We start from the raw sequence: 13,381 nt of genomic DNA on the forward strand, positions 1-13,381 counted from the left end.
AAACATTAAATTTCATCAATGATCGGGTTTTAGCACCAGGATAATCCTGTGAACTTTGACCCATATAAGTAAGTGTGAATTTGACTTTGGATGAATTCCCTTCACGAATGAAGTCTTCTATGAATTGCTCTGTGACACGTTTTGGAAGCCATGCTTTAAAAGGAGTATTACTTTCCTCATCCAATAAAACTATTTGAATGGATTTACCATATCGTGTGGAATACATTGACATTTTTTCTATTTTATATTCTCTATCAATAACCAGGGCGGTTATAGGTTTTTGCTCTAAAGCTTCATTTTGTTGAATTATAGCAAAATTGATTTTTTCAATGTCAAATTTCAAATTATCCATATTCATAAATATAGTGAAATTACGGTTCAAAAATATAAACTATGTTCACCTTTGTGATGATGATGTTCACTTTTTGGATTGGTAAATACTAGCTGCTGTCGTCAACACAACTCAACAAATACTCACTAACTATTCAATTACGTTAGGTAGTCTGAACTGAGTGAGAATATATGATACACTAAGCTTATATAGAAAATCATCCTCGAAAAGAGGGAGGGGTTCAAGGTTATGCATCGATGACAGTTATATCTCAAGGTCAAAGCACAAGTCCAGGGCCATGCCTCGAGGACCTATGATGTGACATCATACAAGATCAAACATCGAGGTCACGTATTGAGCAAGGATAAATCTCAAGGTTGAACCGCATGGTCATATTGAACGTGCATAATGCAAGATCGTGAGGTATCTTTCAAGACCAAACTTCAAGGTCACATATTGAGGAACATACTCAAATCTCAAGGTCGACACCCATGATCAAGGTCATATCGTCTGACACGTAACTGAAGGTCATATGACGTCATTATAGGACAAGGTCAAATGGTGGGGGGAGGTCCTCAAGCGGCCTTAGACAACTACTCATATGTCACCAGATTTCATATATCCTTGACGTTCTCAGCAATTGAATCATTCGTGTGGAAGATATCGTAGACAACACTTTATTAATAAATATCAGCCAATACTGGGGCATTTTCAAAGGACCTCCAATGAGAACTATATATTAGGAACATTCTGAAGCAGTGGATAATGCTGATGATGTGCAAAAGCATGTAAAAAGTTACTATCAGGAAACCCATCATATGACAACGGCTTCGCAGATCATATTAATCCTGAAACGGGAAAGTGGTGAAACTATCGCTACTTATCAAGGCATTCCAAAACTATATAAATTGATATTCATGAAAGTGCCACCGGGACATATTTCTCCTTTCTATATGGATTTTTATGGTAATGAACTCGAATTAACAAAAGCAGAATATGAATACAAAAAGAGAAAACAGGGTCTATCATCGAATAATTGGAAGAAATATCCCAAAGCAATTTTTCCGCTATTATATGATGAAAACATACTACAAAATCCTACTAGAAAAGGTGCTGGCATGACGAATTGCCCTCTCTGTAATTATTTTTATTGATGATTATTGTCTGTTAGGTCCATGTTATATTCGTAAGGAAGATATTTATTTACAAGACATATGTACATAGTGTGTCTATATATATTCTATTATTTGACAAATTGTGTTAATTTCAATTGTTCACTATGATATTTTACATTTATTCATTTTTACTTTTTAAATCTATCTATCTATCTATCTATCTATATATCTATCTATCTATATATCTATCTATCTATCTATCTCAAAAAAGTATGTCAGAAATAAGAGTATTGATTATGTTTATTGAAATAGGTTGGAAGAATTGGTTGACCGCCTTCGATTGCTTTGGAGTTCATGAACGGCTGGACATACTGGGTACGATAATGAAATATTAACCATAATTGAGAAATTACGTGAAAAAAGAATAGTCTATTAATTCTATCGATATATTATTCAATTAATGTATGAATTTTGGACAGGTGCTCATAGTCACTCTTAGAATGAGTTGTTTAAGTGGAACAGTGAACCTCGAGGATGACTATGACTAGGCTACTGTTCAACTGAGGTTGGCATGCCTGACTGTCATGGGAGACATGAGAACGACCACAACTGCATCAGCTCTTGAGGTTTTGCTTGGCCTTTCACTACTGTATTCAAAGAGAAGCCCGAATGGTGGGAAACCTGAAACTGTACAACTAACTAAAGGCAGATTCAAAACTGAGCACAGTCTCACAGTACAGTTTCTATAAAAGCTTCAAAACTATCACAGAGAGGACTGGAAAAACGGCCTAAAGCAGAGGAAACTTGGTATACGGCAGACACCAGGCGTAAGTTGCCGCCTTCGAACACTATAACACACTATAATTGTTCAGGAAGTAGCTTGCAAACGAAACCATTGTCATTTTCTTCTACAGCCAGGTGGCAATTAAGGCGCTCAGCTTCTACATAGCCTTTTCGCGACTTGTTGGGAGCTGTTAAGACAGGTCATTGAGTGCGCAAAGTTCCCTACAGTGTTGTAGGTTGGCTTGTGCTAATCTCATTGCGAATCACAGAAGTCGGTTGAAGAGTCCTCTTCCGTCTGTTTGTAATTGTAGTCGATCAAGGTCCCACGAGTATGTGAAAAATGGTTGTCCACATTCATAAAGCTCCCTGCATGAACATACCGTTGGTGCTAAGGCCCAAGTACCATTCATCCTCCAACACGGGTCCCATAATACTGGATTACACCCCATTTTCAGTGAGCTCTGACAACATGGTGTGTCATCAATATGTTGATGATACCCCTAACTTCTTAAACTACTTAACCTTGAATTAATTCACACGACCTTGAGCTAAGTGCTTATCTTATGACTTTGAACATATAGCTTAGCCTTGAACGTGGCACCTAACCTCGAGATATGACTTCCTCCTCGACAGATGGCCTTAAGCTTGTTGTTTGAGTGTGAGAATGAACTATGTCTTGAATTCCAAGAATGTCACAAGCTCACAAACGTATAGCTTTATTTCGGAGTAGAGGGAACGTGATCCTATAAGAAGTGTGATTCTTATGTTTCAGTCAATTCAAATTCTCCTCATTATCGTGAGGTATATAATTTTATACAAAATGAATATGTGCAGTGAATCTAGAAAAAGTTTCACTCGCAATGACAACTTGCGTCGTCATCAGCGGGATTCCTGTATACCCGCGAATGATGCAGGGCCATCAACTCCAAAAAAAAGGAGGTTGGACCCTCTTATCACCTCCAGCAATGCAGACATGCCAGTACTATAATTTGACTAAGTACATCGGAGAACATTGCAGCATAGAACAAATACGTGTATTCAGTATGGTGAGGCTGTCATAATTGTACGCACAGATTTCAAGTGTGAAATTGTGAGCTACAGGGTGGATAGGTCAAACCAACACATATGTTACTTCACATTCTTCAATGAATAGAAGTATTGAAACTACTCAATAAAGAGTTGATGATCCATAAAATATAGAAAGTGAACATGGAGGTATTTGGGTTTTACAATCTACGAAGTAGAGAGCTTTCTGAAGTCAAAACATTTAATAATTGAAATATTGATCAATCGAATGAATAAAATGTGTTTTATGATATTTTGACTTTTCAAGCAATGGAACTTCAATATCTAAATACAGGTGCATGCTTTATTCGCAATGTCACTAATATGGAGGTAAATATTGATAAGTATTGAATTGATAAGTATTACGAGTTTTTTACATCAAGCTATTAAAGTCATCAAGTTGAAGAAAAGTTCTGTGATTTTGATTAGGAAGTATATTTGTTTTAATCATAATTACCTCTATACAACAAAATAGCAAAAAAATCATTTTTCAAAAATATTGAATTTCTCTATTTGTTTAAAACAATTTAATAAACAAATTACGTAAAAAATGCATATCCTATGTTAATAACTGCCATTGTTTAATGTGAAAAAAAAAATTATCAACAATTTTTAGATATTTCATTTTGCAATAGTTATAAAAAATCATAATTAACAAATTAATAAATTTTTATGAACTTTCATCGCAGGATCGTATGAAGTATATATATCAAAAGGACTCCATGAAGGTCAAAATGTATAAGCCAATTATTTATTTATACCTTTTATCCCATTATTTATGCCAACGGAGATTGGGAAAAAATTTGTTAGGTAACAATTGAATAACTTTTTGAAAAATGGTGATGAAACCTTTTTTCTACGGGACTCGATTCATTCAAGTGTTAAGAAGATACTAGATTTTTTAAATTTTTAAAATGACATTTTATGTTATAAAAAAATTATTTCTTTTTAGCGGGAGCGCGCGCATGCCGTAACAGCCGCGCGGAACCCTATTTTCAACGTCAAATAAAAATTATAAATAATGGAGATAGAGTTTCGGGAGTCAGGACTTTTTTATCGAAAATGTCCTCCTCTTAACGAGCTTTCTTCAAAATTGCTTAAATATTAATATTTTTTGAGTTATGAACGAAAAACTAAATACTATTTTTTTAAAATGTTATTTTATTAATAATAACTGCAATTTTTTACCTGCACCAAAATCCTTCAAAAATATTTTTCTATAGGTGATTCCGAATCGAATGAGCTATTGCTCATATTTTTAGGACCTTTCTTTATCTCTATTTTCCATGTTTTTGAACTTGTTGTTTAGACTATAAGACAGGTTGAACAGTTTGCAAAATACTGGTGCGAGTTCATTTACGCACTTTTTAAGAACAATGACGGGCACTTCATCAGAGCCAGACGCCTTGTTGATATTTAGCTGTTTCAAAATTCGTCTGACTAAGACGTTGTCGAAAAGTAATTTCCGGCATTGTGGATTCTAGTGTGGGAATAGCGGTGGTGTCTTTCCCAGAAAATCGACTGTGGAGTGGGATGCAAATTTTTCGGCTAGTAGATTTGCTTTTTCTATGGCAGTTTTTGCAATTGAACCATCCGCTTGTGTTAGTGGTGGAATTGGGGATTTGGTGAAGTTCTGATTAACAGCTTTAGCTACCGACCAGAAGTATCTAGACCCGTTGGGATTGGCAAGCTGTTTATCCCTAATTCTCTGATTGTGAAGTTCTTTGTTTTCATTTATCCTAAGTTTGCAGCTGTCGCGAGCATTAACGAACCTAGTTCGGTTTTTGGTACTGGGATTTAAGGTGGTACTGCGCAGTGGCGCAAGCCACTGCCGGTAAGGGCAGGATCCAAAAATGGAAAAGTAAGTGCAAAATTATTTCTCTATGAAAAATTTTCATGAACAGTAATTTTCTCAAGGTTACTCCTAAATACTATCTGAAGCGACATAGGTAAATAAGAATCAACGTCCGTGGCCGTTGTGGTCGCCTCAAAAACGTCACTCATGTCATCATACTTTCGCTCATGGCAAGCTCACTACTCATCTGAAGAGGTGGGTCGAAGTCTTAGAGTAATAATGAAGTGGACGTTGAGAATAATTTGGCGCAATTTTTTAAATTGTTTTTGAAATATGACATAAATGTTATCTGTCATTCGTAATTCATTTCCAGTTTCTTAACTAATTCAATTATTCAATCTCATAAGTAATCAATGGAATAATTACTTTCACGTAATGAAGTGAATTTAAGACTAGCATACATTTAGAGTACAATCTAAAGGTGCGTTTTCACCAAAAAAGCGAGCACGTGCGAACAAGAGTGAACGAGCATTCTGCATAAATAATTGAGCGAACATACACGAATGCTCGCTCATGCTCGCTCGTGCTCGCTTTTTTGGTGAATACGCACCTTCAGATATTTTTACCGCGCACGCACTGCTCGCACAAAGTAGATGGATCAACTGACTACGAACTTGAAGCGCTCTGGTGTGGACGAGACATCAATATATCGAGCAAACACGAGCAAACATGAGCGAACACTAGCAAACATACACGAATGCTCGCTCGTGCTTGCTTTTTTGGTGAATACGCACCTTAAGGTGCGAACAAGAGCGAACAAGATTGAACGAGCATTGTGCATCAATAATCGTCTGCTGAGTACGGGCTAGCGAGCGAGCGAACGTATGCTTGTTCGCGTTCAGAAAAGATCGAGAAGAAGGCGGTACATCAAAAGGTGCTCGCACAAAGTAGATGGATCAACTACAACTACGAACTTGAAGATATTCGCTCTGGTGTGGACGAGACATCAATATGTCGAGCAAACACGAGCGAACATGAGCGAACACGAGCAAACATACACGAATGCTCGCTCATGCTCGCTCTTTTGGTGAATACGCACCTTTAAGTGTGCAATTAGACATGACAGTTTCAAAATTTACAGGGCAATATGTGATAGAAAATCATGTACCTGAATTGACTTTTGAATTATTCATTAGAATAACGATGAAATACATGAAATACATACATGAAACTGCGGTCGTGAGCGCTTAGTGGAACGCACCCTTGATATCTTTCTAAAGCTTCTGAAAAGTGTGCCAACTGTCATAACAGGGGTGGATGAATGTTTAATCTTTACTGAGTATTTAAGGCGTTTAATTTCAAAACCAGATAAATCACAAAATTGTTGACGTTCTTATTGACATGAAATAGTATATATTATTTAACGCTTGAGAAATTAATAATCTTACTCGTGAGAATGAAATTTGCGAGCTGAAGGCGAGTATTGTAATTCATTTGAGCGAGTAAGGCCGTTTTCGCGAGTAGAGGACTATACTTTTTCTGTGACTTATCTTAAGAATATTTCAAAACAAATCCATGTGTGAAGAATAGAGTGCTTAAAAAATAAAAATATTTCTTAGGTAAGACTTGAACACAAAATACTGGCACTCGAGTCAAACGCCCTAACAAAAAGAAACTTACAAATTGTTGTGATGTATCAAAGGCTCGAATTATTGTCATTTTGTTATTCAATGATGAACTTTCAAAATATATCAATTTTTTTCGCCTCATGACAACTTTCTGATGGGATACACTAGCTTTCACTTTCCGAGTCCATATTTGACTGCTTTTTTTCAACAAGAAGAGGTCACACAATTGACGGTTTTTTCAATAGTCATAAAAAACAAGTTTTTTTTTAACAATCGAGAGATGTGGTCATATTTGTTCATGTGTAGTATACCATACTTTTTCTATGACTCAGAAATATTTGAAAATGAGATAAATTTGTGAAGAATGAGAATAATATTAAATTCAACATCAAAAATCAATCTAAGAAAGCACCCGAAATATATCATATTTTAAATTAAAAAGGGTATATTTTCAGGAGAGATTAATTTTTGAGAAAGAAAAGCTTTCGGCTTTCTACTTCTTCATCTTTATGCAAAAAAATTGAGAAAAAAAATAAAAAATACCTCCGTCAGTGTGACTTAAACTCACAATCACAGTTTGAAGGCCCAGAGTTTTATCAAGTGCTCCACTTTAAAAATTGTTTGACGCAACCCTCACTTTGTTATTATTTTATTCGTCAAATTAGAAATTTTGAATGGAGTGTAATCATTTTCTGCTTCAGAATCCATGTTTGCAGGTAAATTCTCAAGGCTTAAGCCCTGTTTGTCTAGCGATGCATTTTTCGCGTCGCGTGCGACGTGTTACGCTCAGCTTGATACGTCGACAACTCCTTCATAAGGATTCAATAGGACTGTTTTCCTAAATAGCGCAATACGTTCCACGTCGACGTGATGCGCTCAACGTGTTGGCTCGACTGCTTCGAGAGGAGACTATTCGGTTTCACGCTGCACAATATATAGTTTTGTCCAAGAACGTTTATTTCATTTAATGCGATTTGATTGAAATGGCAAAAAAACGGCAAATGTGCAAAATCTGCGTTTTTCGGCTGACGAAGAGAAACTTTTAATAGCATTTGTTTGCGCGACGATTTAAAAGACCCAGAATTTAAAAGAAAACGCGAAAAAAGACCTAATCTTGAATGAAGCCGAAAAAGTCCTCAACAGAGAAGGCGAGTTTATTCATTTTCTTATTTTTGAAACAAAAAAATTGTAATTCATTTAGCAACAAATTATTCATTTAATATAATTACATTTACAAGGATAACTTGGTTTAGATAACAAACGACTGTCGATGTTTAATTATTACCTAGAAGAAGTAGGTATTAGTTTATCAGTCTGAGATATCTAGGTTCATACTAAAGTAATCGGTGAATCTACTTCTCACTTGAAATCCGTCGGATTTGGAAAAACAATCAGTACCTGCAAGAGAAATCTAGTTTTGGGATGGTAAATTTTTGTTATCCCTAAAGTTATCCCTGAAGCAAGTTGTGCAAGCAACAGCACACAATAACGACGAAGTCAACCGTTTCTGGCTTCAAATATCTAGGAGTGAAAAAAATCTGAAAATTGCGAACATAATCCCAAAAACATTTCCAGGCACTCTTCTGGCTTTGCTCAAACAGTAGCTGAACATCCTTTTGTAGCCATCTTGCAAAATTTGTGCTTTGGAGTACGGTTTCAAACTGAAAGCTTGGTCAACAACAATTACTTCAGGTAACAAGATGTTGGCATGCGGTAGGTTTCTCAGAGGCAAAAATATTCTTTTTACTAACAGTCCCATCTTCAACTTTTTAAAAATGACTGCATCACCCTCCTTTCCATAAGAACCCACATCAATAACTACAAATTTGCAGTTAACATCGACCATTGCGAGAACTCTTTATACTTGAAGTAAAGACTTTCTGATGAGGACGGAGCCACAATCTCTACATGCTTCCCTTCAATAGCTGCCACACATTTAGGGAAACCCCAATGCTTCCAAAACTTTCTGGATTTCTCTCCCAGTCTACCTGGTTAGAAGGGGTACAAAAATAACACACAAGCCTTTCTTGAAGCACAACTAACAGGCACTATCGTGCTTACAGCAGACGACGATATACGGTAGCCAAAAGCCAGTGATCTGTACGACTCTCCCGTGGCCAGAAACCTGAAACAAAATCAATAATGGATTTCAAGTGTCGTGTTTAAATAGAGTTCGAACCATCATTCAAACATTACATTTTATATATTTTTACTTTTTTTCGGATTAATATAGGATTTTTGTTTCGTGTGTTACAGGATATAAGTGCAAGAAACGATGGAAAAGTGTCAGAAACCATTATAGAAAGAAAAAAAAAAAGAAAAAGAACCCACAGGAAGTGCCGCTAAAAATAATAGGGTTATTTACAGGGAACGTTTGCGATTTTGGGATGCAGTGGAAGATGAACGGGAGAGTTTCACGAACGTTTCTGCCTCACCAAAAAATTAACAGCCAACAGTCAGAAGTGATTGATGAAAATGCTCTCTAAATCAACAAAACTATGAGGATCCGCATGAATCTGAAAGTCGAGGGCCTGATGCTGCTCCATTTCGTGTCCCAAGATGAAAAAAAAGGAAAGAAAAGTCTTGTCTCAATCAATTTTTGGGAAAAAAGGAAAGACAGGGAGTCTTCCTCTTAAAAGATGCATTAATGAACTGGTGAAACCACCTCAAGAAATCGATGACGAGCATGACCAGTTTTTCAAATCCGTGATTTTATTAATTTGTCCACTTACCTCAGAGTTGAAGCCAGTACTTCTGCAGGTATAATCAGGCGCGCAACCACGGGGGAGGCTAAAGGGGCTGTAGCCCCCCTCAAGAAAACAATTACATTCTGTTTTTAAATCCGCCAATAGTGGACACATCGCATACCAAATACTGGTTTGCGGAAGTTACATTTCACTACAACTACGAAATAAATAGCTGCCTTGCTTAATTCCTATTCGTAAAAAATGCACTAAAAAATAAATAAAACGTATTTCATATATTCCAAACTCTGCAAAGGAACCTTTCTGGGGCGCGCTTGATTTGTTTATTTGTGGTGGCGGGTGGGAGAAAACCGGTTTTCCCCTTCCAGTCTTTGGCTCATGTTCTTTGTTCACTTTAGCGTAAAGTAATTTGTTATGCGTTTTTATTAGTGACAGAGGTTACAAGTGCAAGTGTTTAGTAGCAACTGTTATGTTTCACTATGAAGCGGCTTTTGATGGAGTATTTTGGCAAAAATGAGAGTGTTACCAGCGACGCAAAGGTAGGTGTAGGTACATGTGATATATTTATATTCACTTGACACGAACTTATTAGCTCGTCTCACATTAACAGCGGTTAATATTTTTTTCAGATTGGGTAGCCTGATCGGAAGAAATTGGCTAGTCCCGCTTTTGATGAATCTGGTACCTCAGCCTCAAGCTACAGCCATGCACCGGACAATGTCAACATAGAATGCATCAGTGAAATGGACATTTCCTTGTACAAAAATAAGCGGCTATCAGGCACAGAGGAGTTACATGTTTTGGAAAACTTGTGGGCTCCATCTTCCAACTACAAGTTTCCAGCGACGACTCATGGAAAGCATGGTTGCAAAAGTATAAGTGGTTGTCATACTCTGAGATAGGAAACCGGGCTTACTGCACTATTGTGTAGGTACTCTTTGCTCCAACTGAAGTGGGTATGAGATCATTCCAGAAAACAGGCTAGCTTGTTCAAGAAAGATTCCAAAATTGGAAGAAGGCTATTGAAAAATTTTAGTCACATTCTCATTTACAATACCACAAACATGCCATTATCGATAATGGCATGGTTGAGATCGATCTCAACAATTTGAAAACAGTAGTGGAAGGGAAGAAGAATCCTATATACTCTATAGACATATCTTTAGATGTAGGCAAAAGAAAATGCAGAGAGGTAGAAACCCGTAATAGAAACGGTAATTTTTTGTGGACGACAGGGAATAGCTCTTTGAGGTCTCAGAGACTATGGAGACTTCAACTCAGACGCAGTGCCAGATGATAATGAGGGGAATTTCAGAGCCCTATTGCGGATGCGTATCGATGCAGGTGATGAAAAATTAAGAGGATCATTTCAAGTCATGTGGTAAAAATGCCACTTTTATAAGCTGCTACTTAAGAACAGTTTTCATTGTCTGTGAGGTATGTCTCTCATAACAGAAGGATTTTGTTTTGTAAGACAGCTGATATAAAAAGAGTTTGTCAAAATAAAATCTATAGTGTTATTTTATCTGCTGGGTTTATCATTCATTCCTATAGTCCCTACACAAAATTTGCATTCAAAGAGCTAAAATAAACTTAAAGTAATGCCTTAAAATACTGGTTATTCTAAGGAATTTTTAAAAAGTTTTCCGTTGGTTGGCCCAGGGTACCCCGGTCAGCCCCCCTCCCATAATTATTTTCTGAGTGCGCAACTGGGTGTAATGAGTAACTTAACTCTGACAAGGAAGAAATACGAGACAGTCTACAATACCTTCTGAACTTTTTTTCTCCTTTGATGAGATGGCTATTGGTTGAATGTTTGAAAAACCCCTCGTTTTCTTGGTTTTTATAAAGGTCACTTATTTCTTTTCTGAATTTTGCTTGTTTCCAGAAAATGTGGTTCCCCTTTTTATCATTTTTTATTTGTAATTTTTTTTTCTTGTTTGGATTTCTTTCACTATGACACACCGGGAACCTGTCCGTTGACCGTCAGTACATCAACTGAACAAAAAACATGCTTTGCTTAGGGAAACATTAAAATGCTGCGTGATAAGTTTCCCGCCCCAGCCGACGCGGTAGGGACGAACCCGGTTCCTGCTGCGCGAAAAACACGTCGCTAGGAAAACATACCTTTACTTGCGAGTTATGGATAATTACCTTATCATCATAAATATTTCTCTCTGATAGCTATAGATTGTCTACAATAATTATGTGTCTTGTATTGGTTTGGTAAAATTATTTGATTATTATGATTGATTATTATGAAGAACTGTAAAACCTATTTTTGTTTATAGTCAAACTATTGAGTAGAAAATGTAGAGTAAAGATGGCTATTCTATGGATGACGGATCTTGGCAGTTGCGCATTATATGAATATTCACTATTGTATATGTCTACTTACTCAAAAAATTCACAGACACATCACCAACCAATAGAAGGCTACGATGCAACTGTGAAAAAAGTACTAGACTAAAAAAAGGCGAACGAAAAAAATATAAGATCTAATAAAGAAGTACTTGAAAAAGGAAACCGTGAACAATTTACAAACACTGTTGAAAACCTACTGTATTAACTACTGTATTAACGCATTTCCTGAAATTTAATTCCATTAGGATACTTATGATGCACTGTTTGGAACCTTTGGTGTAGTAATGAATACTACTGGAGTTTTTTCCCAACACCCAATCGTTATTTTTAACACCTCGACACGTGTTTCGATCACCAAGTGATCATCTTCAAAGAGGAAGATTAAAACTAAGAACTAGTGCGAGCTAATCCTATTTATGCTATGAAGGTAACCCATACAGGTAAACCATCCAGGCGTACCAACCATACAGGTATACCAACCTAAATTCATTTTACAATTTTGCCTTATCTATTTTTTTACAATATATGTTTATATAAAACAATTTTCAGCTATATAAAATTAATTTCACAATATTGCCTATCCAATTTTATTTTTGCAATGTGTCCTTATGTAGTAATCAGTAAACCCAACAACATTATTTTATTTCATTTTAACAAGCTATATAGTATGCTCTTTGGTTTAGGTCCGTCATCGTTATTCATAATATCATAGTGTTTACTTATTTCTACACTTTCATAGGCATCTAGTTGCCTGTTGTTGTTAACTTGTCTAACTAATCTTAATGAACTGAAGAAGTCTATGGAATGGTTGGCCATATTGGCTCTTCATTACCAAAACGACAAGAAAGTCTGGAATTTACGAAATTGAATGTAAGGACTGCGATGCAAAATATTATGGACAGACAAAAAGATCTATTAAAGTAAGATATAAGGAACACATAGCACACTTAAAATATGGAAGACCTGAAAAATCAGCAGTCGCCCATAATATTTTGCAACAAAACCATTCCATAGACTTCAGTTCATTAAGATTAGTTAGACAAGTTAACAACAACAGGCAACTAGATGCCTATGAGAGTGTAGAAATAAGTAAACACAATAATATTATGAATAACGATGACGGACCTATACCAAAGAGCATACTATATAGCTTGTTAAAAAAATAAAATCATGTTGTTAGGTTTAATGGTTAGCACATAAGGACACATTGCAAAAATAAATTTGGATAGGCAATATTGTGAAATTAATTTTATATATCTGAAAATTGTTTTATATAAACATATATTGTAAAATAATAAATAAGGCAAAATTGTATAATTAATTTAGGTTGATATACCTGTATGGTTGGTACGCCTGGATGGTTTACCTGTATGGGTTACCTTTATAGCATAAATAGGATTAGCTCGCACAGTTCCAGTATCTTATTTGTTTTCTCTCAGGCAATACTTCTTTTATTATCTTTCTAATGGTGGCCTCCGGTGTAGCAGGATATGCCAGACGAACCAAACGAGCAATGTCGCTTCAAATTTCTGTAGAGATTCTCCTGATTTCTGGCAGCGGTTCTTCAGCTGTGAATGGTAAACGTGCTCTAGGTG

This window comes from Leptinotarsa decemlineata, unplaced genomic scaffold, assembly GCF_025532065.1.
Source record: "Leptinotarsa decemlineata unplaced genomic scaffold, Ldec_3_MD MMD2_tig00078346_RagTag_RagTag, whole genome shotgun sequence".
NCBI lineage: Eukaryota > Metazoa > Arthropoda > Insecta > Coleoptera > Chrysomelidae > Leptinotarsa > Leptinotarsa decemlineata.